Source organism: Schistocerca piceifrons, chromosome 4 (genome assembly GCF_021461385.2).
Source record: "Schistocerca piceifrons isolate TAMUIC-IGC-003096 chromosome 4, iqSchPice1.1, whole genome shotgun sequence".
NCBI classification, from domain to species: Eukaryota; Metazoa; Arthropoda; class Insecta; order Orthoptera; family Acrididae; genus Schistocerca; species Schistocerca piceifrons.
Genome location: NC_060141.1, coordinates 497,598,272 through 497,624,897, shown reverse-complemented (window position 1 = coordinate 497,624,897; position 26,626 = coordinate 497,598,272). Strand labels below are relative to the sequence as shown.

At 42.0% G+C, this 26,626-nt stretch overlaps 1 protein-coding gene across 3 annotated transcripts in view; it reads left to right on the top strand.

Moving 5' to 3' along the window:
• Nucleotides 1–26,626, top strand: part of LOC124796266 (F-actin-monooxygenase Mical) — a 554,406-nt gene that overhangs the window by 231,896 nt on the left and 295,884 nt on the right. For all 3 annotated transcript variants that reach the window (XM_047260379.1, XM_047260378.1, XM_047260377.1), the window contains exon 3: nt 5,138–5,179. The gene's annotated coding sequence lies outside the window, so the exon portion shown is untranslated. The remainder of the gene's footprint in view (nt 1–5,137; nt 5,180–26,626) is intronic.

Sequence of the window (26,626 nt, the reverse complement as noted above, 5' to 3'; positions counted from 1 at the left end):
TGGGGTTTGGCATTGTCATGGTGTAGTCTGATGAGCTGACCCTGAAGCTGTGGTCTGTGGGTCTTGATGGCATGTCGCAGCTTGTCCAATGACAAACAGTAACGGTCCCGGTTAATTGTGGAGCCAGGTTCCAAAAAGTCATTGAAAATGACACTACACTGGTCCCAGAAGAAGGAGGCTATCGCCTTTCGACCTGCTGTTCGTCAAAGTCTTGGTTTCTTCTTCCGAGGGGAACCCGGATGACGCCACTCCATGGATTGGGTTTTGCTCTCAGGTTTGGACAAAAACAACCATGTTTCATGCTGGGTAATGACGCCGTCAAAACATTTGTTTCCACTCTTCAGTAAAGGTTTTCATGAGACACTCGCACACATTCTTCCTCATCGTTTTCATTTCTCTTGTCAATAATCTAGGCACCCAACGTGCACAGATTTTTCTGTACCTAGTGACTGTACCAGTGATACCTCACTACCAAATGACAAACGAGTCATTTCAGCAAGTTGTCGTGTCGTCACACATCTGTCATTTTGGATGATTTGATCAGTGGTCTCCTTATTCACATCACTCACTGCCGTCGATGGTCTACCGCATCGTGGATTGACCAGTAGAGAGAAATCACCTTCTTTAAGCCTCTGCAACCACCGCTGGATACTGCTGCGATCCACTGTGTCCTCCCCATAAACAGGAAGCAACGTCCTGTGAACCGATGTGGCAGAGTCATCGCCGGTCTTGAAGAGGAACTCTATCACCGACCGTTGTCGCAACCTGATATCTACTTCACGGTCTATTATGGCTCACCTGTAAATAAAAGAAAGTACTTTTGTATGCCAACTTATACCTAAATGTTCCAAGTATGTTTACAAAAAATTTCATTCTCCTCCTGCAAAAAATAAAAATAAAAAATTGGAGACGACTGTGCAAAACTTTTTGAACGCCCTTTGTATATGAAGCTGATGTTTTTGAGTTACCAGGGGACATTAACCAGCATGATTGCTTTCTTGTAACTGTTCGTTACGAAGATATGAACAGCAGTTCACTTTCCATTTTAAATCTTTTTTTTATTCGGTAATCCACTTCATCTTCACGAGATTTGTTCAAAAAGGTGTCACAGTGAACCATTCTAGTAGTAGCAGTAGTAGATTTTGTTGCTCTAGACGATAATTCGGATCATGCGTAGTTTTAACCAACAAGGGGAGGGCACGACATTCGAATCACGGATTCGCTTCAAACTTTGTACACTTCTAGTAGTCTATTAGGACAATATAATGTGGACGCAGTAAGGCGTATTACTTGGCCTATTTCGAGAAAATCGAATGAGAAGTTTATGCGTCAGTCATATACCGGTGCTCAGCGACCCTGCTGGCGGAGGTCTTTTTTTAAATCGGTGTATCGCTGGATCGAGTCCCATTCAATTTTTTTATTTGTATTTTTCCAATATATAAGTCTGAAAAGTAATTGATGAATTTGTATTTGCATGAACTTTTGTTGAATTTCCTTTGTTATTTGGCTGTTTACGAATCGTTATTAGTACAACAAATATTATGCGACTTTTATTTATATAGGTAAGTTAAAAACTTTATCAAGCGCATTCAAAATTTTTCATTTTAGATTGACAACGAAAGAGAAATTGTTTCTCTTAAGATGGTTATAAAATACAATCAATAGGACATCGCCAGATTTTGGCATAGATATTCACGAAAATGTTGCGTTACGTGTGGTTTGCATCCAGATTGTTGGAAGAGAGAGAGATTTTTCAAAATGTTGCGAGCTTTGTTTTTCCTTAGAAACTCTGAAGATTCCTTGTGTGTACGGGAAAACTGCATCCTTTCGATGTTGTGGATAACGTTTTAATTAATGTTTTCCCCGTCTGTATGAAAAATATCGTATTCCAACCGATTAACCATATATTACCCTCATATTTTCGCATATTCTAATTCATCGTATTCTCGAATGCAGTTATTTGCACCTTTATTTATCGATGTTTGACTTGCGCTTTCCAAGCCTGCTCCTCGTCCTTGAAACCTGTGTTTGCAGATCGAAGCGTCCAGGTGCAAAGGCAGTTCTATAAAAATTAGCAAACAACTCGAATTTCAATAAAAATTCATGCCCATGCACGTGTCTTTTCAGTATATTATTTTCCAAGTGTAGTATGTATAAATAATGTAACTAATACTGAATAATATACATTTAAAAAAAGCGCCAGCGGTATTCCATCCAGCGATTACTGAGCTTGATCGCTAACCACATGCCCCCCCCCCCCCCCCATCTCGTGCTCTGGTTCGCAACGTAGCGGTTCATCAACGACGCGTAAAACTTTTCTTACGATTCTCTCGAAGTCGTATAAGTCCTACTAGACTACTAAAAGTGTAGAAACTTTGAAGTAAATCTGCGTCCGAACGTCGCGGCCTACCCTTGTAAGAATGAAACGTAACTATACTTATAGTTAATGCAAGAAACAGAGGTTCATCTCGTTTGGTACGGAAGAGCGATGAACTGTTCAGCAAAGATATAACTGAAAAAGGAACCGCGCGTAATAATTGATACCAACTGTACGAGCATAAATACAGGAAATTTTGTTATTATGTAGGCAAGAATTATTTCCAGAACGATTTTAATTTGATACTGTCCATTATAATTAACAAGAGAATTACGTGCAAATATTATGCGAAATAGAAATTGTGCACTAGCTAATCAGGAAAGACATTGTTAGCGCTCATTATCTCCTTTGCGAAGGTAATATACTACGGTTCCATCATTCGTATTTAGTGTATAGTGTTTATTACATAACTATTTTGTAAGATCCCATTGTGGCATCTCAACTGTTTCTAGCAAAGTACAACAATTCTTAACTTCATCGATACCAGTATCAAAAGAGTGTGGGTGTGGAAAGAGCAAATACGGCATGCTCGTTCATTGAGAGCACTGCAAGTTGAAAAAGCCATGATGTGTGCCTTTGTAATTAAATTATGAAATGTGAGTACGTTTATCACAAGGAAACCCTTTTTAAGTTACCAGTTAGAAGAAGAATATTCGTATGCCACATAGGTTGCGCTCCCATCAAGTTACCGCTTGGAGAACTACGATTCTCCTTTAGCGCACACATTTTTGCCTCCACTCAGAGTAAATGTGCTGGTTAAATTTTCCACAGTTCTCATTTGTATCAAAGCAAACATTTGAAGGATCAAATCTCATACATGTGGAAGAAGGATAATTCCAGCTTTCGAAATTATCTGCCGTTTCATTGCCTCATTATGTCCTGGTTAAGAAGACTGTAATTGTTAGGGGTTTGCATATGTGTCAGTCTGTCAGTGCAAATAAACATAATCATGCATACCGTTGCAGGCATTATTACATTTTGAGTTCAACAAATATCATTGTTATCCAGAATGAGCGATATATTACAAAGCATAAATCTGACACCTAGAAATGTCACGGAAAACAAAACAAAAATATTAATTTCGAATCCGGCCGAAGTGGCCGAGCCGTTAAAGGCGCTGCAGTCTGGAACCGCAACACCGCTACGGTCGCAGGTTCGAATCCTGCCTCGGGCATGGCTGTTTGTGATGTCCTTAGGTTAGTTAGGTTTAACTAGTTCTAAGTTCTAGGGGACTAATGACCTCAGCAGTTGAGTCCCATAGTGCTCAGAGCCATTTGAACCATTTTTTATTAATTTCGAGCTGCATTTGTTATACATTTTGTATTCTGAAATGGATTCAACTCTAGGTGCTTCGCATTATGATACCAATTTTTAGGATCTTCGCCATTTTTGCGGTTGCAGGACAGTAGTGTTTATCGTAGACGCTTATTTAATAATTGATACAGACCTCTGCTACTGACCGTTACTGATTTATATTCTAAAATATACAACTTTGTGAACTGCGTATTATCTATATGAATAATCCTTTTGGAGAGTACGATAAATGAACTCTGGTTTTGCTTCTTTGTGTTTAATTTTCGTTGTTCCCGAACTTCCTTCGACCTTCGAGCTCCCTGCCATTTGCAGATTTCTTTCTTCCCTTAAATCCTGCATATTCGGTTATGCTTTAGGTTCCAGTATTTTCCTCAGAGTTCTTCTTTCAAATTTTTCGTTTCTTAAGATCCCCAAATCTTGTTTGTTAAAGTGTTTCGGCTGCGTATAATGTTTCAAGCCGTACCAGTCTTAGATGGTATCATAGTTTTATGTTACAGGGCAAAGGTTTTTGCTGTATGTTTTTTGTAATATGGAATGCCTTTCCATTTATGTGCTGTATCTTCTATTGTTATCTTTTCTCTTATATTACTCATTATCCATTCTGCAGTTTGTTTCAGTTATTGTGTTGTTGTGAATTTTTAGATTTGGAGGGACACCATTGAAATTTGTCATGAAGTGTGTTTTTTCAAATGATAATTGGTCTTATTTTGTCTGCTTGTTTCTGTAGTTTTGTGATCTTTGGATCTGTCCAATGAATCAGTAACTGATGCCATATCATCTGCAAAAGCTAGGCAACCTATATTGATTTTATTTCGGTTTATTCCTAGTTGAACACCCTAAGTATTGACATATTTTCTTCATTCTCTCACTGTTTTATCTAACGCACAGTTAAAAAGTGTTACAAATCATGTCCCTTTCTTACTCCTGGTTTTATTTACTAATTTCTTTTTGATGTTGTGTCTGTTAAAAGTTTCTGCTGTTTTATTGTGGAATCCAAATTCCTCTATGATGTAAAAAAGTTGTCACATATTTCAAGTTCTTGATTTTCCTCATTTCTGTTATCTTTTTTGGTTCAGTATTTGCCCTGCACAAGACCTCCCCTTTCTAAATCGTGCTTGATACTCCCCTAGTCGTGGGTCGATTATTCTTTCAGCTATCTTCAGAAGTGCCATGTACAAGATCTTATACCTCACCAGCAAGAGGGAGATTCCTCTGTAATTGTTACGAACTATTTTCTTTCCTTTCTTGAATATTATATCTGTTAACTCCGCTGCTCATTCTAATGTAAGCTTTGTGTTGTCCAAATTTAATTAATGATTTTTGCTAAAATAATGTAGTGTCCGTAGTGTTGCATATTTTTGTGTGTCTTGCGAATTTATGTTCAAAACAATATAACTTTTCCAAAATTTGAAACTTATCTCAAAATTATTTTTTGTCTGTTGACAGACCGAGTAACCTGCCGATCGACATAGTTCGCTGATGTACCCGGTAAGAAAGTGATTCAGTTGTATAACTTCCGCTATTTCTCTTGTCAGTTGAGCTGATGTCTACGACAGCTGTTCATACTCTGTTATTAGAAGCCGCGTTATTCAAAGAGAACAAATGATTGATCTTAGCTTAGACTGATAAGTGTATAGTGTAGTACGATTAGACACCATATCGGAAGCTTTATCGCCCGCGGTGTATGTGTTAGGCGCTGTCAGTGTATTACAAACATGTGCCAGTAAATGCATAAGGTAAGTATCAAATGCTTTAATTGCTTGCATATTTAAAATTTGGATGGAGGTGGTTCATCCAGTGATGTATATAGCGAAGAAACTTTAATATTTGCGATGCTCTACTATGAAAATGTGTCTTATCATACAAAATACTGTACAGTAGCTGTTGTATGCAGTTTCTGTTTAAAACATGAAAACACCAGCAAATTATTTGAAAATCTCTGATGAGAAAACAGATGTTTTGGAATTAAATGGGAAGAGGGTTGTACAAGCAAACAGTCAGTATTAATTACATTTTATAAATCGTACTTTTTTACTTACTTTGTAAGTCTATAACTCTATGATGTGAACATATTTGGTTAAAAGCATGTGAGGAAGAGCATGCGCGTTCTCCCTCTCTATCGCGAGCGCAAATTCAAGCAGTCCGCAAGAGATGGTGTCGCCAAACGTGTTCTGTTTGATTTCCTAAAAGAGAGCGGTACAAAAATTGGCTGAGAGTAGTCTTATACGGTGTCATCTTCGCTATGAGAACAACTGACTAACTGCATCTGGCGAGCCGCTTGAATTTGTGGGCGCAACGGCCTGATTGGCTAAATCCAATGCTAATGAACTCGGAAACGGCGTACCGTATCGAACTTTTAAAATTATTTCTCTGCACATCCTACCTTGCAACATCCTTACAAGCTTCTCAGACAGTAAGTGACTACCCTGTGTATTTAAACCACGAGGGTTGAATGAAAATTAATGCCTCCATCTTCGTTAATTGGGTTTCGATGAGAATATTTTAATAAATCAAACGCAGAAATATTCCTTAGAATGTGATCTTTAACTACCAATATTCACTTTTCCGCATAATCGCCAGCCAATTGGATACATTTCTGCCGACGATGAACAAGTTTTCTGAAGCCGCCACCGAAGAAGTCGACACTCTGTGTCCGCTACCACACTCTCGCAGTTCTCTCAGCGCCTTCATCAGAAGCATAATGATGTCCCGCAGATGGTCTTTCATTATCGGGAACTTGCAGTTTCTCCCTGAGTGATACGACGATCGTCCTGAATCAATCTGTCAACATTCCGCTTGTGAAACTCGGTGGTTGCTGTCACAGGACATCCAGCTCTTTGTCACGCAGGTCAGATGTTCCCACCTCAACATCTTTAAACGTACTCGCCCAACGATGCACAGTAATCACATCAATACAGTCACCATAAACTGCTTTCATTCTCTGATGAATCTCCTTTGGGGGCGACACCTTCTGCTGTCAAGAATTCAATGACTGCACGTTGCTTAAATCGCATTGACCGACCGTCTGCGCAGTTTTCCATACTTCACACTGTAACAATCCAACTGTTCAATGCTAAGGCTTCCCACCAACTGGAGCTGTGGAGAAGAGGCTAGGAAACAAACCAGTACCCGGCGCATGCCACTGCTGACAACTGGTGAAGAGTTAAGAAGGTGGAGGTTTTTTTTTTTGGTCATCAGTCTACTGACTGGTTTGATGCGGCCCGCCACGAATTCCTTTCCTGTGCTATCCTCTTCATCTCAGAGTAGCACTTGCAAACTACGTCCTCAATTATTTGCTTGACGTATTCCAATCTCTGTCTTCCTCTACAGTTTTTGCCCTCTACAGCTCTCTCTAGTACCATGGAAGTCATTCCCTCATGTCTTAGCAGATGCCCTATCATCCTGTCTCTTCTCCTTATCAGTGTTTTCCACATATTCCTTTCCTCTCCGATTCTGCGTAGAACCTCCTCATTCCTTACCTTATCAGTCCACCTAATTTTCAACATTCGTCTATAGCACCACATCTCAAATGCTTCGGTTCTCTTTTGTTCCGGTTTTCCCACAGTCCATGTTTCACTACCATACAATGCTGTACTCCAGACGTACATCCTCAGAAATTTCTTCCTCAAATTAAGGCCGGTATTTGATATTAGTTGACTTATCTTGGCCAGAAATGCCTTTTTTGTCATAGCGAGTCTGCTTTTGATGTCCTCCTTGCTCCGTCCGTCATTAGTTATTTTACTGCCTAGGTAGCAAAATTCATTAACTTCATTGACTTCGTGACCATCAATCCTGATGTTAAGTTTCTCGCTGTTCTCATTTCTACTACTTCTCATTACCTTCGTCTTTCTCCGATTTACTCTCAAACCATACCGTGTACTCATTAGACTGTTCATTCCGTGCAGCAAATCATTTAATTCTTCTTCACTTTCACTCCGGATAGCAATGTCATCAGCGAATCGTATCATTGATATCCTTTCACCTTGTATTTTAATTCCACTCCTGAACCTTTCTTTTATTTCCATCATTGCTTCCTCGATGTACATATTGAAGAGTAATGGCGAAAGGCTACAGCCTTATCTTACACCCTTCTTAATAAGAGCACTTCGTTCTTTATCGTCCACTCTTATTATTCCCTCTTGGTTGTTGTACATATTGTATATGACACGTCTCTCCCTATAGCTTACCCCTACTTTTTTCAGAATCTCGAACAGCTTGCACCATTTTATATTGTCGAACGCTTTTTCCAGGTCGACAAATCCTATGAAAGTGTCTTGATTTTTCTTTAGCCTTGCTTCCATTATTAGCCGTAACGTCAGAATTGCCTCTCTCGTCCCTTTACTTTTCCTAAAGCCAAACTGATCGTCACCTAGCGCATTCTCAATTTTCTTTTCCATTCTTCTGTATATTATTCTTGTAAGCAGCTTTGATGCATGAGCTGTTAAGCTGATTGTGCGATAATTCTCGCACTTGTCAGCTCTTGCCGTCTTCGGAATTGTGTGGATGATGCTTTTCCGAAAGTCAGATGATATATCGCCAGACTCATATATTCTACACACCAACGTGAATAGTCGTTTTGTTGCCACTTTCCCCAATGATTTTAGAAATTCTGATGGAATGTTATCTATCCCTTCTCCCTTTTTAACCGTAAGTCCTCCAAAGCTCTTTTATATTCCGATTCTAATACTGGATCCCCTATCTCTTCTAAATCGACTCCTGTTTCTTCTTCTATCACATCAGACAAATCTTCACCCTCATAGAGGCTTTCAATATATTCATTCCACCTATCTGCTCTCTCCTCTGCATTTAACAGTGGAATTCCCGTTGCACTCTTAACGTTACCACCGTTGCTTTTAATGTCACCAAAGGTTGTTTTGACTGTCCTGTATGCTGAGTCTGTCCTTCCGACAATCATATCTTTTTCGATGTCTTCACATTTTTCCTGCAGCCATTTCGTCTTAGCTTCCCTGCACTTCCTATTTATTTCATTCCTCAGCGACTTGTATTTCTGTATTCCTGATTTTCCCGGAAATGTTTGTACTTCCTCCTTTCATCAATCAACTGAAGTATTTCTTCTGTTACCCATGGTTTCTTCGCAGCTACCTTCTTTGTACCTATGTTTTCCTTCCCAACTTCTGTGATGGCCCTTTTTAGAGATGTCCATTCCTCTTCAACTGTACTGCTTACTGCGCTATTCCTTATTGCTCTCGTCATTCCTTAATACTTCCGTATCCCACTTCTTTGCGTATTGATTCTTCCTGACTAATGTCTTGAACTTCAGCCTAATCTTCATCACTACTATATTGTGATCTGAGTCTATATCTGCTCTTGGATACGCCTTACAATCCAGTATCTGATTTCGGAATCTCTGTCTGACGATGATGTAATCTAATTGAAATCTTCTTGTATCTCCCGGCCTCTTCCAAGTATACTTCCACCTCTTGTGATTCTTGAACAGGGTATTCGCTATTACCAGCTGAAAGTTGTTACAGAACTCAATTAGTCTTTCTCCTCTTTCATTCCGTGTCACGAGCCCATATTCTCCTGTAATCTTTTCTTCTTCCCCTACAACTGCATTCCAGTCGCCCATGACTATTAGATTTTCGTCCCCCTTTACATACTGCATTACCCTTTCAATATCCTCATACACTTTCTCTAACTGTTCAGCTTGCGACGTCGGCATGTATAGCTGAACTGTCGTTGTCGGTGTTGGTCTGCTGTCGATTCTGATTAGAACAACCCGGTCACTGAACTGTTCACAGTAACACACCCTCTGCCCTACCTTCCTATTGATAACGAATCCTTCATCTGTTATACCATTTTCTGCTGCTGTTGATATTACCCGATACTCGTCCGACCAGAAATCCTTGTCTTCCTTCCACTTTCACTTCACTGATCCCTACTATATCTAGATTGAGCCTTTGCATTTCCCTTTTCAGATTTTCTAGTTTCCCTACCACGTTCAAGCTTCTGACATTCCACGCCCCGACTCGTAGAACGTTATCCTTTCGTTGATTATTCAATCTTTTTCTCAGGGTAACCTCCCCCTTGGCAGTCCCCTCCCGGAGATCCGAATGGGGGACTATTCCGGAATCTTTCGCCAATGGAGAGATCATCATGACACTTCTTCAAATACAGGCCACATGTCCTGTGGATACACGTTACGTGTCTTTAATGCAGTGGTTTCCATTGCCTTCTGCATCCTCATGTCGTTGATCATTGCTGATTCTTCCGCCTTTAGGGGCAATTTCCCACCCCTAGGACAAGAGTGTGCCCTGAACCGCTAACCGCTCCTCCGCCCTCTTTGACAAGTCCGTTGGCAGAATGAGGCTGACTTCTTATGCCGGAAGTCTTCGGCCGCCAATGCTGATTATTTTATCTAAATTTAGGCAGCGGCGGGGATCGAACCCGGGACCGAAGACGTTTTGATTATGAATCAAAGACGCTACCCTTTTTTTTAATCTCATTTTGTTCGCTTTTGTTCGTTGCACGTGCTCGGCGCGGACGTCGTAAGACATCCGCTTAAGTTCGTTGTTGATCGATTAGCTCAGTTTTTTTTATTACAGAGGACTGCTAACACTCTGACCGAACACGCTGAGCTACCGTGCAGGCGGCCTAGATCACGGGGTATTACTTTTAAATCAACACTCGTACAAGCAGTACCTAAGAGTCGTACTACAGAAGTGATTGAGAAGAGTGAATGGAGCGAGGAAGGAAGGGGTACATGAACAAGCATCCTTACAGATGATAATACCAATAATAATAATAATAATAATAATAATAATAATAATTATTATTATTATTATTATTATTGTTGTAATTATAAAAAATAGCCTTCATCATGTGGGCTTCCGTGAATACGAGAACAGGGCGAAACGTTTCAAGAAAAACTGAGATGTGATAGGGTATGTGAGTCATGCATAATTTAAAGACCAATAATCTTCCAATAAATAGATAGAGCAAGAAGTATAGCATGTAAAACAGCGAAGAAACTGCTGTAATGCAGGAAAGAGTAGACGGACTCAGAGAAGCGGAGAGCAACAGATGCGTGAGGAGCTTCTGTGGTGTGAATGCTTCCAGAAACTCGCTTGGGTAAGAGAAATGTTGCGGAAGGGGAGCACCATTCATCGTCCGTCTTGTCGAAAACTGTTGTCGGATTTCCAAAGATCGTTCTCGAAAGCAGTTTGGAAGTATTTAGCTGCTATTAATGTGGGAGAGAAAAATGGAAAGGTCCGTAGCCACTATTGAGCGAGTGGCTGGTGTGTGAACTTTTAGTTCAAGCCTTTGTATATGTGGTTCAGTGTTAGTTATTGGCGTCATGTGCGTGATGTGTCAGATGTTTAGCTTTATAGTGTGGGTGGCTGTGAAGATCACTAGAGCAACGCACCGCACTCCACCACGTGGTACTTTTATTACCAGATAGCTGGTTTTGTAAAAACAGCATCTAAACCAGTAAGTAGTGCAACAAATTTTCAATTTTTAAATCACAGCATATGATCCACTAATTTTTTTATTTCGGATAATTAAAAATTTACGTCTACGACAAGTAAATTTGACTAGCCTCAGACTTCTACAAACTACACTTTTCAACAATCATTCTGCCTCAAGTGTGTGATGTAGAATGAGAATGTACCCTCAGAGACGCGATACAACGTAATGTTTTCCATATTTATATATATAATTTTTTTAGTGTTTATTATGTTACGTTTTATATATTAAAATAAAGTGTGTACATGAAGTCCGAGAACACTATCAACTGTTTATTGCACAAGAACCAAACATTGTACAGATATCATACATATGTGATTTTGAAGAGAAACCCTGAAAGTTTTTTCATGTATACCGCCACAGCGTAATTTGGTAATTTGCCAATAGTCAGCGCTAGTCGCAAATATGGCGAGTTCAGATGCGGAACGAGCTTTCTGTGTGATGGAGTTCGAAATGGCCTCCCCAATCACACGATCTCTCTCCGTGTTACACTTTTCTGTGGGGACACATTAAAGGCCTGGTGTATGTACCGCCTCTACCACGTGATGTAACAGAGCTCCGGGAGAGAGTACGGAAGCGACTGCAGCAGTCGACGATGCCATGCTGGGACGGGTATGTCAAAAATTCGATTACCTATTGACGTCCGCCGGGTCACTCACGATTCACATATCGAATCTTTGTAAAAAATAAAATAAAAAAATTCAGAGTTTCTCTTAAGATGTGTAATTCTTGCGCAATATATAATTGAAAGTGTTCCCGGACTTTACGTACACCCTGTACAACAAGTTGCGTGTCTGCATACTGGAAAATAGAAATTCTGTGTGTGTGTGTGTGGGGGGGGGGGGGGGGTTGTTTTCAGCGTAATTTGAAGATCGACGATTTTTTTGTGTACCGTAAAGGAGCTTAAAAGCGGTATTATAGCGTAACAGCAACAAAACTTCCATAATATTGTGGATAAAAACGAAACATTGTCTTATGGTTTTATTAATATTTACCGAGTTGTGGAAATAAAATCTTTAATTTATTGTTATTTATCTAAAAATGTGACGTGATAGAGAAAATCTGGTCGCACCTCTGAATGCAGTATCTCGAAATTAGGCAAGTTCAGCCGCGTGCAAAACAGATGAAGGAAAAAAGTTTACTTGTTGACCAGTGTTATTGATATTGTAGAGGAGTGTTCGACAGCTAGCCTCCCATTTTTCTTCACATATTAGGCATCTTGACGTCAGCCATGTACTGCTGAACCGTCCAGCAGGTCTCACCTCCGTCGCCTGTAAACTTGCCAGAGAGATAGGGCTGCCCCCCTCCCATGCGCTTGCCTCATTGATGATTGATCGCTCGATATACACTGACAGCCATCACGATAGGACAACGCTATATTTTATTTCTGCTCTGCTGAAGAATGTGGGCGGGTGTGAAAACGGTCTTTGGTGTGCACAGTGGTAGAAATACTAGTGCGGCATGATCTGAGAAGCCAGCATGTAGATAGAAATGTGGGTCTTTGTCAGCAGGCAATAAAAGTCATAGCGGCGAATGGAATGTGATAAGCCGTGTACACGTTGCTTCCACATCTCCAGCAGCACACAAAGCTGTCGTTTTTAAGAGACGCCGTGGCACTTAATTGGATACCACAGCAAATAGCGAGAAATGTATTGGTTGCTGAAGTGGGTAAGCTAGTTTCTTTAACTGCGCTATCTTCAGCAGTGCTTCGAAGTGCTCCGTGCAGAACTAGGCTACGTCCTAGGGCAGACTGCTACATGTGCCTCCGTCCGAAGTTGGCCCAAGATATCATAGTCAGGAGCACGACGCGCAGCTGTCAGAGGAAAATGTGCTAAAAAGAATAAAATTAGATTTTCGAATTTCTCTTCAATCTTTTGTTTTTTTCCGTCAGTTAACACACCCACACATCGACAAAGTGACTGATTTGCTGTTGTTTGTATTTCTCATTACCCATGCATATAATAGACTGTTTTAAGAAAGTTAATTTGGGCTGATATTTCTTGTAGTGACCATTGTAAAGACCCATTCGAAGACCCATTGTGGTAGGATTGTTGTGCTCCTTGGAGAAATATGGTTTTAAATGTTTAACTTTCTCAAAATTCTTAGCATAATGTAATTTTTTCCCAGAATTATAAGAACAAGTGCCTAATATTTGAGTTGCAAACTTTCCTTGTGCTTTGAATGCGAACATATTAGAATAGGCCTAACCGTGAGTGCTATGAAATAAACAAATAACAGTACGCATTCGTTGATCTGATGGAATTACATTTTCCTGGAGACATGTGAGTCTTAACCTTATCTTCGATAAGATAGAATTCAAATTTGTGCCATGGCCGGGACTCGAATACGGGTGTCCTGCTTACTAGGTAGATGTGTTAATCACTATATTGCCGTAGCATGGCGGCTACAACAGCTGCAGTGACTATCCTAGTCCAGTGCCCTCCCTAACACAAACTACAGTCACACCTTCAGCCTAGTTTCCCCTCTCCCCTTGCTAAATCGTCAATATTGTCGAGGCTCTCCGACATTGGAATAGCATCCCAACTTTGTACATAGTGGCAAAGTGCTGCCCGTACCTCAGGCGTAGGTGATATATTGATCTCATGGAATTGCATTTTCCTGGAGACATACGTACCTCGATATTTTAAGAAGGGGAAAATGTGCTGAAGATGTGAATTGAAGTTTGTGTTAGGGAGGGAATTGGACTAAGGTTGTCCGCGGAGATGTTGTAGTCACAGTCCTACAGTGATGTTATGATTAGCACATCTGCCTAGTAAGTAAGAGGTCGAGGTTCAAGTCCCGGCCCTGGCAAAATTTTTAATTCATTGCTTCAGCTTCTGTCCTGTCCGCATTCAGTTTTAATTGTATTACTACTATGTGTTATATTAACTCGTTAACTTAGCTAATGATTTAATAAGCTACCCGATAAAATATTAGTCAATCCCTTTAAAGAGGACACTGTTCACTCTGGAGTGCTGTAGATAGTGTGCAGCTAGTTTCAGGCCGTCGTTCGTTCATCGTGCAGTGAAGTGTTGCGTATGAAACAGTCGAACTATGGAAGCAGCGTAGTAAGATGGCTCGACGTGGAGACGTGACGGAATGGTCGGAAGGAGCTATTATATTTGGACTTGTCCATGATCACACTGTGAATGAATTGCCAGATTCGTTGGTGTATCGACGCAGGTGGCCAACGTGTCTACAAGGAATGGTATTCCACTCGCAGCCATAAGTATCAAATGGTTCAAATGGCTCTGAGCACTATGGGACTCAACTTCTGAGGCCATCAGTCCCCTAGAACTTAGAACTACTTAAACCTAAACAACCTAAGGACATCACACACATCCATGCCCGAGGCAGGATTCGAACCTGCGACCGTAGCAGTCACGCGGTTCCGGACTGAAGTGCCCATAAGTATCAACTGAATTAAACAAATAACTGTAAGCGTTTGGTTTGAATTTTCTTTCTTTTACCCGTTTCAGTAACTAATTAAGTAAGCTGATCAGAGTAGTAGTAGTTGTTGTTTGTGGCTCAGTGGCAGAGTGCAAGTCTTTTTATCGGACGCCTCTTCGGCACTTGCGTGTACGTAACTTACTCCCGTTATCCAACTGGAGGAAAGTTTAACCTGCAGTTTAATGTGGAATCCGAACCACATGTCATCCCTGGTGGCTGCTCAAGTCGTTGAGAGGTTAAGGTTAGATTACAGTGAGACTGAAAATATCTATGAGCCGGCAGGGATTTGGTTCTGCGACCTCTCGGTTTCCAGTTAGGCACTTCACCAATAGACCACCAGGCCCGACAATGAGTTAAGAAAACGGATAGTAAATGTGCAGCGTAAAGATAATTCTAAAAGCAGCAATCGACTGCTGAAAGTGTCACTGGTGTCCAGAAAATAGTGCGTACAAACTATTTATCTTGCGATGGTATAAACATTTGTGATTCAGTGATTGAGCTACACACTACAGATATCCGTCACTTATACTTTCTTTCACCTCTGATAATCTTTGTTAATGTGAAAAATACCTTTTTCCTTCGTGGTTCGGCAGCTGTTTGTGTTCGCGTGGTGTCCTGTCTCGTTTCTGTTGTATTCGCCTCTGTAGGCCTCTAGTGTCACGGCTGTTGTTCACAGGTAGGCAACCATCGTAACGCGCAAGTGTTGCAGGTAGTGTGACAGAAGGCACTGTACGACTACTGACGCCTCCACCATGTCTGCGCAAGTCGGTCAGCTAATTCCAGGACCAATAAATACGCTCTGCTTACGAGCTCAAGTATTTTTGCGCGCGCTCCAATTGAGTAAACACTCGCAAATCCGCAGTGGCGTCAAGGTCGGCCGCGGGCTGTTTTTAACGAGTGCCGAGTTACCACTTGAGAGATTGCAGTCTCCACACCACTGCCGCCGTGCCAGATGCTTCTTGAGACGCCCTACGTTTCGGACAGTATTGTCAGGCACTGCAGCGAATGCACTGTGATTTCCTGGAGAACTTAGTTTCGCTGGATTTAACATCTTTTTAAAATACTGTAACGTTATTTCGCATGGGCAGGAAGATGACGATACTAACCCCAGCGTACTGTTCTTCATTCTTGATAGAAAATAGATGAGAATTACTTTCAGTGGACATCACGAGACTGAACTGAAAATTTAATGATAAAAAGCTTAATAAGAATCCAGTTCCACCGTTTTACTTCGCCAGTGTACAAATTAGAAGTTCGGGGTTCATCATCAGAGCTTCATTTGTTACGTAAAGACCATTGCGATGTCAGCACACCAGAACCCCCACGAAAGGTTGTCATATAGTTTTAATTATCGCATCGAAATAATAAAGTTGTATAGCTTTTGATTTGTTTTCAGGTACATTTCCGCAGTCCTGGTACACCCTAAAATCCCTATGAAACAGTAGGGATGGCGGTTGTCACTGAAACTACCAGTTTTCGGTTATTTTTTATTCCTAACACCGGATTAACGTGAGTGGGAAAGCCTCTCAAAGTAACCGGTTTCTGAAATAACGGATTTTCAGATTTTTATTCCTGTTATTTTCTGCAATAAACGAAGAAATCGTACAAAGATTACATACAATCAAAATATTAAATTAAATAGGCAAATAAAAGAAAATTTAATCCGTCCAGCGTTCGTCGCTGCTTTTCGTGAAAAGTTATCAACGGTTGAATACTACAAAAAATCAACTGTGTTCGCCTACAGATTCTACGTAATTTTTTAAAACTCTGCTCAAAAATCATGTTGTAATCGAGGATCATACCACTGTTTGGCTATTGCGAGTAGTTCGTCTTAAATGGTGAACACTGAGGCTGAAGAACTCTTTTTTATGTTAATTTGCCCATTTTGAAAGGCTACAGTCCGATAAGGGCATATTATGTTAAACACAGGCAACAGATCAGCTACTTTCTATTTTTATTGTAAACTATGAATCAATTATTAAGTTTTCTCATTATATGATGTCGCAAGTTTGTTGTAACTCCTCGTGTTCTTAATCTTTTAAAGCAAATGGGACATTGTACTTAATTGATACTGCACTTTGTAAAATACTTTCAGACTGTAATACAACTAATGTCCGACGACAACAACGAGAAACCACTATACAGACCAGGTGGTGCAAGTCTCGCACATTGCGTATACAGGCATATCACCCAAAAAGCCACGACACATGATAACGGACAATCATCAGCTAGAATATTATGAACACTGAGCTACTATCGATATAAACCCGTCCAAGCGATAGCAGCGTCACGTGGCTAGGAATGACTGCTAGTCAGACAACGCACTCAGTGCTTTGTAGTATCAGTGAGCTTGTTGTCCGTGTGTAGGATGGGGAAGACGCGCGATCTGTCTGAGTGTGACCGAGGGCAAATTGTGACGGCCTGGAGGCTCGGAAACTGGGCGGCATGTCGGGTGTTCGAGGAGCGCTGTGGTGAGCGTCTTCAACACGTGGCGAAACGAAGCTGAAACAAATCGTGATGTCGTGTGACTGGGCTGCCAGCCCTCGTTGCAGATGTCGGACGCCATAGGCTGGGCAGACTGGTAAAACAGGACAGGCGGCGAATGTGGGGGAAGTAACATCAGACTTCATTGATGTGTAGAGCACACGAACACTCCTAATGATGGGCCTCCGCAGCCGACGACCCATGTATGTGCCAATGTTAACACCACGGCATCAGCAACTTCGACTGAAATGGCACTGGACGTTGGTACAGTGGCAGGGCATTGCGTGGTCTGATATCCCGACACCATCATCATGCCTATGGGAGAGCGCGAATTCTTCGTCTTCCAGGGGAAACGCTCCGTGACACCTGTACTGCGGGTGGAGACAATCTGGCAGCGGCTGCTTTATGATCTGGGGAACTTTCACGTGGTTATCCAGGGGTCAAGTGGAGCTCGTTCAAGACCCCATGACGGCCAAGGAGTATCTTACAGTGGTACCAGTTTACGTTCACCCCTTCATGATGATAATGTTTCCCGACGGCAGCAGCATTTTTCAGCAAGATAACGCGCCATGTCAGAAGACCAGGATTGCGATGAAGCGGTGTTAGGAACACAGTGGCGAGTTCCAATTGATGTGCTGACTCCCCAACTCGCCAGACCTGAAATCGTCGAAACCATGTCTGATGTGATATTCAATGTGGCGTCAGAGCTCATCGCTCCCCCCCTCCTCCCCACCCCTGAATTTACGGGAATTAGGTGACTTGTGCGTGCAGATGTGGCGCCAACTCCCTACAGCGACCTACCAAGGCCCCGTTGCTTCTTTGCCACTACGCGCCGCCGCTCTTATCCGTGTAAAAGGTGGACATAACCTGATATTTTTCGTGTGGAGGTTCGCCAAGAAAATAAAGTGTATCAGATACCAGATCGTGATCTACCCGATATTCGCCATCGCATTCGTGTAGCTATCGCATCTGCAATGCTGCAAAACACTTGCAGAGAGTTGGAATAAAGATTAGTTGTATCTCCACTATGGGTGCGCATATCGTGATGTATTAGGAGCACGAAGAACATTTTGAGTTACACTATGTGATCAAAAGTATCAGGAGACCTGTTTGAAAATGACTTAAAAGTTCGTGACGCCCTCCATCGGCAATGCTGGAATTAAATATAGTTTTGGCCCGCCCTTAGGTTTGATGGTAGCTTCCAGTCTCGTAGGCATACGGTCAGTCAGGTGCTGGAAGGTTTCTTGGGGAATGGCAGCCCATTCTTCACGGTGTGCTGCACGGAGGAGAGGTGTCGAAGTCGGTCGTTGAGGCCTGGCACGAAGTCGGCGTTCCAAAACGTTCCAAAGGTCAGGACTCTTTGCAGACCAGTCCATTACAGGGATGTTATTGTCGTGTAACCACTCCGCCACAGGCCGTACATTATGAACAGGTGATCGATCGTGTTGAAAGATGCAATCACCATCCCCGAATTTCTCTTCAACAGTGGCAAGCAGGAAGGTGCTTAAAACATCAATGTAGGGCTGTACTCTGATAGTGCCACGCAAAACAACAAGGGGTGCAAGCCCCCTCCATGAAAAACACGAACACACCATAACACTACCACCTACCAATTTTTACTGTTGGCACTAGACACGCTAGCAGATGACGTTCAACGGCCATTGACCATACCCGCCCCACCGACCGGCCAGCGGCCGGCCCCAGCGCGTCCGAGCCGGCTGGCTCGGACGCGCGCGTTCCGTTGTCCGTACTCATCGGCATCGCGCGCTCAACTGCCTCGCTAAGCCCCATTGTGTACCGTGATTCGTCGCTCCACACAACGTTTTTCCACTTTTCATTCGTCCAGTGTTTACGCTCCTTACACCAAGCGAGGCCTCGTTTGGCATTTACCGGCGTGATGTACGGCTTATGAGCAGCTGCTCGACCATGAAATCCAAGTTTATTCACCTCCCGCCTAACTGTCATAGTACTCGCAGTGGATCCTGATGCAGTTTGGAATTCCTGTGTGATGGTCTGGATAGATGTCCGCCTATTACACATTACGACTCTCTTCAACTGTCGGAGTTCTCTGTCAGTCAACAGACGAGGTTGGCCTGTACGATTTTGTGCTGTACGTTCCTTTCACGTTTCCACTTCACTATCACATCTGACACAGTGGACCTAGGGATGTTTAGGAGTGTGTAAATCTCACGTACACACGTATGACACAAGTGACACCCAATCACGTGACCACGTTCGAAGTCTGTGAGTTCCGCGGGGCGCCCCTCACGATGTCTAGCGGCTACTGAGGTCACTGATATGGAGTACCTGGCAGTGGTGGCAGCACAATGCACCTAACATGAAAAACGTATATTTTCGTGGGTTTCCAGATTCGTTTGATCACATAGTGTACCATAGTTGTGGAAACATACCATCAGTAAATATCTCAACTTCTTCTCAAGTTATTAAATTTTGTATGTTTAACAAAGACACCCTGTATATCTGCCCTAGTGGCTGCAGGTACCCCATGTTAATCATTATGACTCACACAGTGTGTTCCATATCTTTACATCAGAACCATTCAGACGCTGGCGGGTTTAATTTGTTGATTTCGAGACAGTGACTCAGTGGTTGGAATGTAACCTTCCAGGAGGTACGAGGTATTTAATGGGTAATATGTGAGAAGCACTGTTTTGTAAACTTGCTTGTGTTCCTGTAATGTCGTTGGGGGCGTTGATTTGACCAGTGTTTAAAATTCGTGACTGGATGTCAGAGATCGGACATTAGTCGTGGCAGCAGTATGCCGCGCCCGGAGGACCGAACAAATGTAGAGAGAAGAGTTTATGTTACAAGCATCAGCCTATCTCGATGAAATTTATCGTCAGTGGATAGAAACTTAAGAAAAAGTAAATGGTTCAAGCCACAGAGAGCGCACCAAAGTTCTCTAAATATAATTGTTTGCAAAATAGAATTTGAGTGGGTGGTGTTGGATCAAATATATATATAAAAAAATCAACCGACATCATTAAACTTGGTATTGAGATGCGCATTTTGAAGAATTCAATGTAGGATGGCAACTACATACCTATTACAAACAACGTGTGCAAGCAATGAGGCCAAATAATGTTGAATCCAGAGTTCTGTCAGTAGATTACACGGCGTAGTACAGCAGTGCCGAATAGTTCCCAGTGTTCGCGGATGAGGTCTCTTTCAACTGTGACTGTTTTCAGCTACTACAGTAGCTATGTCAGTGAAATATTTGTATTTCATTCTCATATTACATCACTAGCAACGATTGGCTATCAACTTGACGGTTGCTAATATCCCGTTTCATAATCACACGTTACGTCCTACTCGTTCGAGATGTGCTGCTTTTGTTTTTGGAGACTGTACAACTTATTGCCCGTGAGAAGATGTGGTTCCAACACAACTGTACATATGCCCACTTTGATGTTAACTACTGTGAACAGCAGACAACCTCACCGTTGGATTAGGTTGTGATATACTGTCCTATCGAAAGTGCGTTCGCATAATCTCACCCCTATGGATTTTTCCTTACAGGATTGCACAAAGTCATTCTGCGTGAGACCTCAGTATAAACTGGAAAGAATTTGTTTGTTATGGCCCAACTCCCTGTACCATTACGCAACAGGCACCAGGGATATTTAAAAGAGTGCAATAAAATGTTATGTAACGTTGTAACGCTTACATTGAGTTGGCGGTCTTCACTTTTAACAGCTGCTATTTAAGTTGTTAGTAAAAAATGTAAACTCTTTTCATTAATAAAATAACCGAAATATAAGTTCATACCTATCTCAAAGAAGGCATTCTAGCCACAGATTTGAAAGGTTTGAAGCAAGATGTGGGTGCTCAGATGGTTCAAATGGCTCTGAGCACTATGGGACTCAACTGCTGTGATCATTAGTCCCCTAGAACTTAGAACTACTTAAACCTAACTAACCTAAGGACATCACACACACCCATGCTCGAGGCAGGATTCGAACCTGCGACCGTAGCAGCAGTGCGGCTCCGGACTGGAGCGCCTAGAACCGCACGGCCACCGCGGCCGGCAGTGGGTGCTCAGCGTAACCTTGATGACTGCCGATGGTTTGCTTATGTATTATAAAGTAGCTTAAAAGTGGTGTCATAATTTCGACCTTGAAGGCTTGGGACAACATCCGCCGAGCACTACATAATAGTTTATTGAATCACGCCACTTATTGAAGTAATCACGTTGGTACGTATCTGAAGTGACACATCAAAAACCCATGCATTTCATGAGTGATCGGTGTAACCATTAGTTATGCTGTCCAAACACGCCTCCTGGTCTGACCTAAATTATGATTGTCATTCGATGTTTGTATCCTATCTATCCTATCCTCCGATCTCTTATATACCTCAGAAGTTAAGTCCCATAGTGCTCAGAGCCATTTTTTTCTCTTATATACAGATAATCTCCCGTTAGTTTTACCTCTTGCTTAATTCGACCGTGTATACAGTACCCTGTACAAGATGCGTGTGAACCATAGGGCAAAACATGCACATTAGAAGTTTAGAACCTTTTTGTTTTTCCCATAGTTTAAACCTTTTCCGTTTTAGAACATTCTCTTCATTAATGAATGAGTTTGTTTACTTTGCAAAGCTTACAACAGACTGTATTCCTTGAAATGCGTTCTTTAGTATTTTCATTGAGCCCTGACATCACTCTGATAGTAGCAGTTATTCGTCTCGTTGTTTGGTGATCCTTCTCAATTAAGAGTAATTAACGGCCACTCTTCCCGTCAGCTGATAGTGCCTTCTCTTGATTTATGTAGTCCGTTATAACCTTAGACACTGTGCCCATTGATAAACCGAATAACCTGGCAGTCCTTGTAATACATGCTCCAGGGGAAGCAAGTATCTACTGTTACATTAATGGCACTGTTTCGCACGGCCGGCGGAAGATGTATTGCACTTTAGAATTTGAAACTCGTTGGATATGTGATGTTTAAAAGTATTGCGATGACTAGGTATTAGAAGTATGTTACAAAGTGCTGCGAAGATGCCACAGTTCCGTTCCTCACTTGTTCGCCCAATTACACACGACCAGTTTTCGCAAGTTTGAATGACACTTTTTGACTTCCGATATGCGCCCCAGTTCAGGAACTAAATAGACTGCTTCCCACACCCTCTTCCAACCGGCCCGTAAAACTGGCTCCTCTTTGGAATTTTGAATTTTGTGTAGTTTGACAGAATACGGGATTCAAGGACCATTAGTAGGACACGGCTTAAGGCCTGAAATGAGACAATTTGTAAACAATTCACCGTAATTCAGATTTTAATACGTCTGCATGCTAAAAATTTACAAATTAAATTGTATGGCACAAAAAAATACTTAGTTAACCGAAGTATGTACGTAATCCTTTTACTCGACGTAATCTACAAGCTTCTGAATAGTAATTGACTTGTGGAACGGGAGAAGATGCTCGGAAGACACTTTATTTGACTTGGCCTTTGTCTGAGTTTTCCGTTACGCATTTACAACATTCGTTACTGTTTGTTAAAATTTGCCGTGGCTCAGGAAGGATGGAACTGTACTGCTTTCAAAATCTGTGAACTTTTACGTAATATTATTTTTTATTCTGGTGCTGCAGGTACATTGTTATTCCTTCCGAATTGATTGTTATGAATTATTTACAACAAATTTCACGAGATAATGTGCGTGCTGCGGTGCTGTAAAATATCCGTATCCTTACATAGTTCCCTTCAAGACGATCTTTAGTGTATGTTTCCTGAAAGATCTGCTCTGTTGGTAAAATCACTGTTGACATCGAGAAAACGCTTTACTCAAAAAGCAGCTACAAAGCTGGGTGGTGGCATGTGACTGATTAATGGAAGGCCACTATTGAAGGAGGTCATCTTGCAGGGGCTGACTCATCGCGCTCTCCTACAGAGACACGCCGGCTTCCGGAGTTACCCGACCAACAGTCCGATGTCAGCGAATGACAGTCTACTTTATTTGCCTGATTCCGAATGTCCTGAATGATGTACCAGTAGGAGGGCAGAGTGACGTTAGATTGACGAAATTAAGTTTTTTTTTTTTTTTTTTTTTTGTACGCTTGGGCAAGTAATGCAAGCGTCAGCTCGATTTGTATGAAAAAGTTGTATCGTGTATGCAACTTTTTAAATTTATGGGCATCTTTGAAATAAATAAAGTACAGAATCGTGTCATGATAAAATTCTTTGTTTTGGCCGCTGGAAATGTATCCATAACTAAAGGTTACAATGAGTCTATTTGCTCGTTTTCAACAGTTAAGAAATAAGTGACAGAATTTAAAATGTGGCCATACCAATGGTGGATTAAAGGGGGCGGGGGGAGGCGATCGCCTCTCCGAGAGTTTAAAGTAAATTGCAATCAAATGGTAATTTTTGTAATCTGTGCCAAAGTTAAGCACGCGAATTTAGAGTCTTGGTCAATCGATTTAGCCATTTAATCCAATATTCGTCAAGCCATTTTACTTTGTGGACCGAGAGAATGTACTGCCTGTGTTTGTGACTTGTGCTCCCCCTCGTGTTCGAATTATGGGCGACAAATATTGACAGTGCTTCCCGATTTACAACAGCGGCACGATTTACTATTATAATTTTCAAAGTATAAGTATACATATTTATGAACTAAACTGGCAAAAATATAACTGTAAAGAAATTAAGGATTACAGTTTCAAAAGTGTTTTATTTTAATTTCAGTTTATTTTCTTCTAATTTGCTTATCAACTTTGTGTTAACAAAAGTCTTATGAATATGTTGCTCTGTGTTAACAATTATATAAAAGAAGTTACTCAGAAAAATGTTGCGAATTTCAAGAAATTTAAAACTTTTGTCTAAAATAAAAACATTTCTGAAATTGTTTGTTGTCTTTAAGTATCAGAAAAGCTTAAAACATTGGTTTTTGAAGTTTTCTCCTTAACTTTCAAGAAGAGGCCCTCTGGGTCTACTTTTTCTTCTAGGCAACCGGCCCCACCCACAAACCTTCATTAATCCGCTCCTGGGCTATACTTCTTTTGAGCGTGAAGTTCATGGAAGACGACCTAAGACAGCAACACAAATGAAAACATCGAGAAAGTTCGCAACATGATACGGGGTAATCAATGATCAAAGATGGGTCAAATAGTGGACACAGGCATATCAGAAGAAAACAACGAAGAAATGCATAATATGGCGGTCGCAAATGTATGAAACATGAAGCCGGCCGCGGTGGTCTCGCGGTTCTAGGCGCGCAGTCCGGAACCGTGTGACTGCTACGGTCGCAGGTTCGAATCCTGCCTCGGGCATGGATGTGTGTGATGTCCTTAGGTTAGGTAGGTTTAAGTAGTTCTAAGTTCTAGGGGACTGATGACCACAGCTGTTAAGTCCCATAGTGCTCATAGCCATTTTTTTTTAAACATGAAGACTGCGCAAACAAACGAATGTAGTGGATGTAACTTAATTCAGAAGCTATCAGCGAGAACGTAGCCGACAAATAATTGCAAATGTAAAAATTCTGTTTGTAGTTGTTAAAGCTACATTGTTTCTATTACTGAAACACAAAATTGTACTACTGTCAAACAGCTCCTCACATTTCGTATTTGAATGCTGCATTAACAATGAGTCGGTGTGCCAGGGAAGAGAAAGACTGCCAACCGAGGTGCCGCAGTTGTAAGACACTGGACCACGCCGACTCAAGTCCCCGTTTTTCCATCCAAACTTAGGTTTCCCCTGGTTTCCCTAGATCGCTAATGGTAAATACCGAAACACCGCCGATTTCTTCCCCCAATCCGAACTTGGGCTCCGTCCCTAATGACTCGTCGTCGACAGGACCTTAAATCCTAATCTTACTTCTTTCCATCCTTCCTTCCTTTCGACAGTACCGCAGTGGCGGGCACGTCACTCCTAAGCTGAAGGAATGTTTCCTGCATTCCTGCCCGATTATTGTTGTAGTAGTTCTTGTTCTTATTGGAACCTTCAGTCCAAAGACTAGGTTTAAGGGAGCTCTCCAGACTGTTTCCCGTGAAAATCTCTTCACCTCATCTGTGTCACCCTATACCAGTTTGAACTTGCTTCCTGTATTCAGACTTTGATCCCTCTCGCTAATTTTCGCTATTCCTCCGCCCACTCCCCCTCCCCCCCCCCCTGTCTTATTCCAGGTACTTCCCCCTATAATCGAGCAATTATCTTTGGTATTTTCAGGATGCGTTCTACCAACCTATCCCTTCCTTTAATCTAGTGATGCCATAAAGCTCTTCTCTCTTCATTTCAGTGGAGTACCTCTTCATCAGTTGCCCGAGGTACACATCTTATCTTCAGCCTTTACCTGTCACAACACGTTACTGAAGATTCTGCTCTCTTCTTGTGATCTGTCAGGTCTCCTCGGCGTGATTGGTTAATGATGTGCTTCCAGTTGTTCATCCGGTGCACGTGACAGCACAGATCGCAGTACCTGAAGAAGACATCAGATTCGGTTGTCGAAATGTTGTGCGTAAAATGAAAACAACGCTGTTGAACGCTGAGAAGCACGCCATTACACTCTTCTTGTTTGTATTCTGGTGCAAGATTCTGTAAATCATCCCAGGCTCGCTGCGATGTCCAGTTGCCCTGTCCTTCCATGTCAGATTTCAGAAATTGGTTCTCTTTGGTGGTATCTTCGTTAGTTGTGCGTTAGAAGTTTAACGTCAACAAAAAGAACCAAGGAAGGGGATGGACTAGCTACGGTGAACGATACTGAGCGAGGTGTCGATTAATTCGAATGCGTGGTCAGTTTCTGTATCAATGGCATCGCACACTTCATTCCCCAATCATTACTTTACCCTAGAGTGCGCCACGGCTGTAATGACGATCACGTGACGTTGAATGCTACGAGAGGCGTTCAGTAAGTAATGCAACACATTTTTTTCTCGGCTAGCTTCGGTTGAAAAAATGCGTAATTTGTTATGAGACATCGTGGAATAATCTCCTTCGGCCCTCATAGTTTCATGAGGTTCCTATTGGTAGCGGCGCTATACGTAGCCTTCAAAACGGCATCTTTAACAGGGTTGCGTTACAAACAGAGAGCTGTCACTGAGTATATTTCGACGGAAAACCAGAGCATCGGAGATATTCTTAGGCGCTTGCAGAGTGTCTACGGGGATTTCGTAGTGAACAAAAGCACGGCGAGTCGTTGGGCGAGAAGCTTGTCGTCTTCGTATCAATGTCGCGCAAACTTACCCTATATCCCCGGTGCCGGGCAGCCGTACACAGCTGTGACTCCGGCAATGTTGGAACGCCCGGACGCTCTCATTCGAGTTGATCGACGGATCACAATCAGACACCCTGCTGCACAACTGGACGTCTCTGGTGGTAGTGCTGACACACTCGTCCGCCAGATGGAGTACTCGAAGGTGGATACCCGCTGGGTTCCCCGCTACCTAACAGAAGACCATAAACAGCAACGAAGGACCATCTGTGCGGAATTGCTTGCGGGTTACGAGTCTGATCGTGACAATTTACTGTCGAAAAATCGTCACAGGCGATGAAACATGG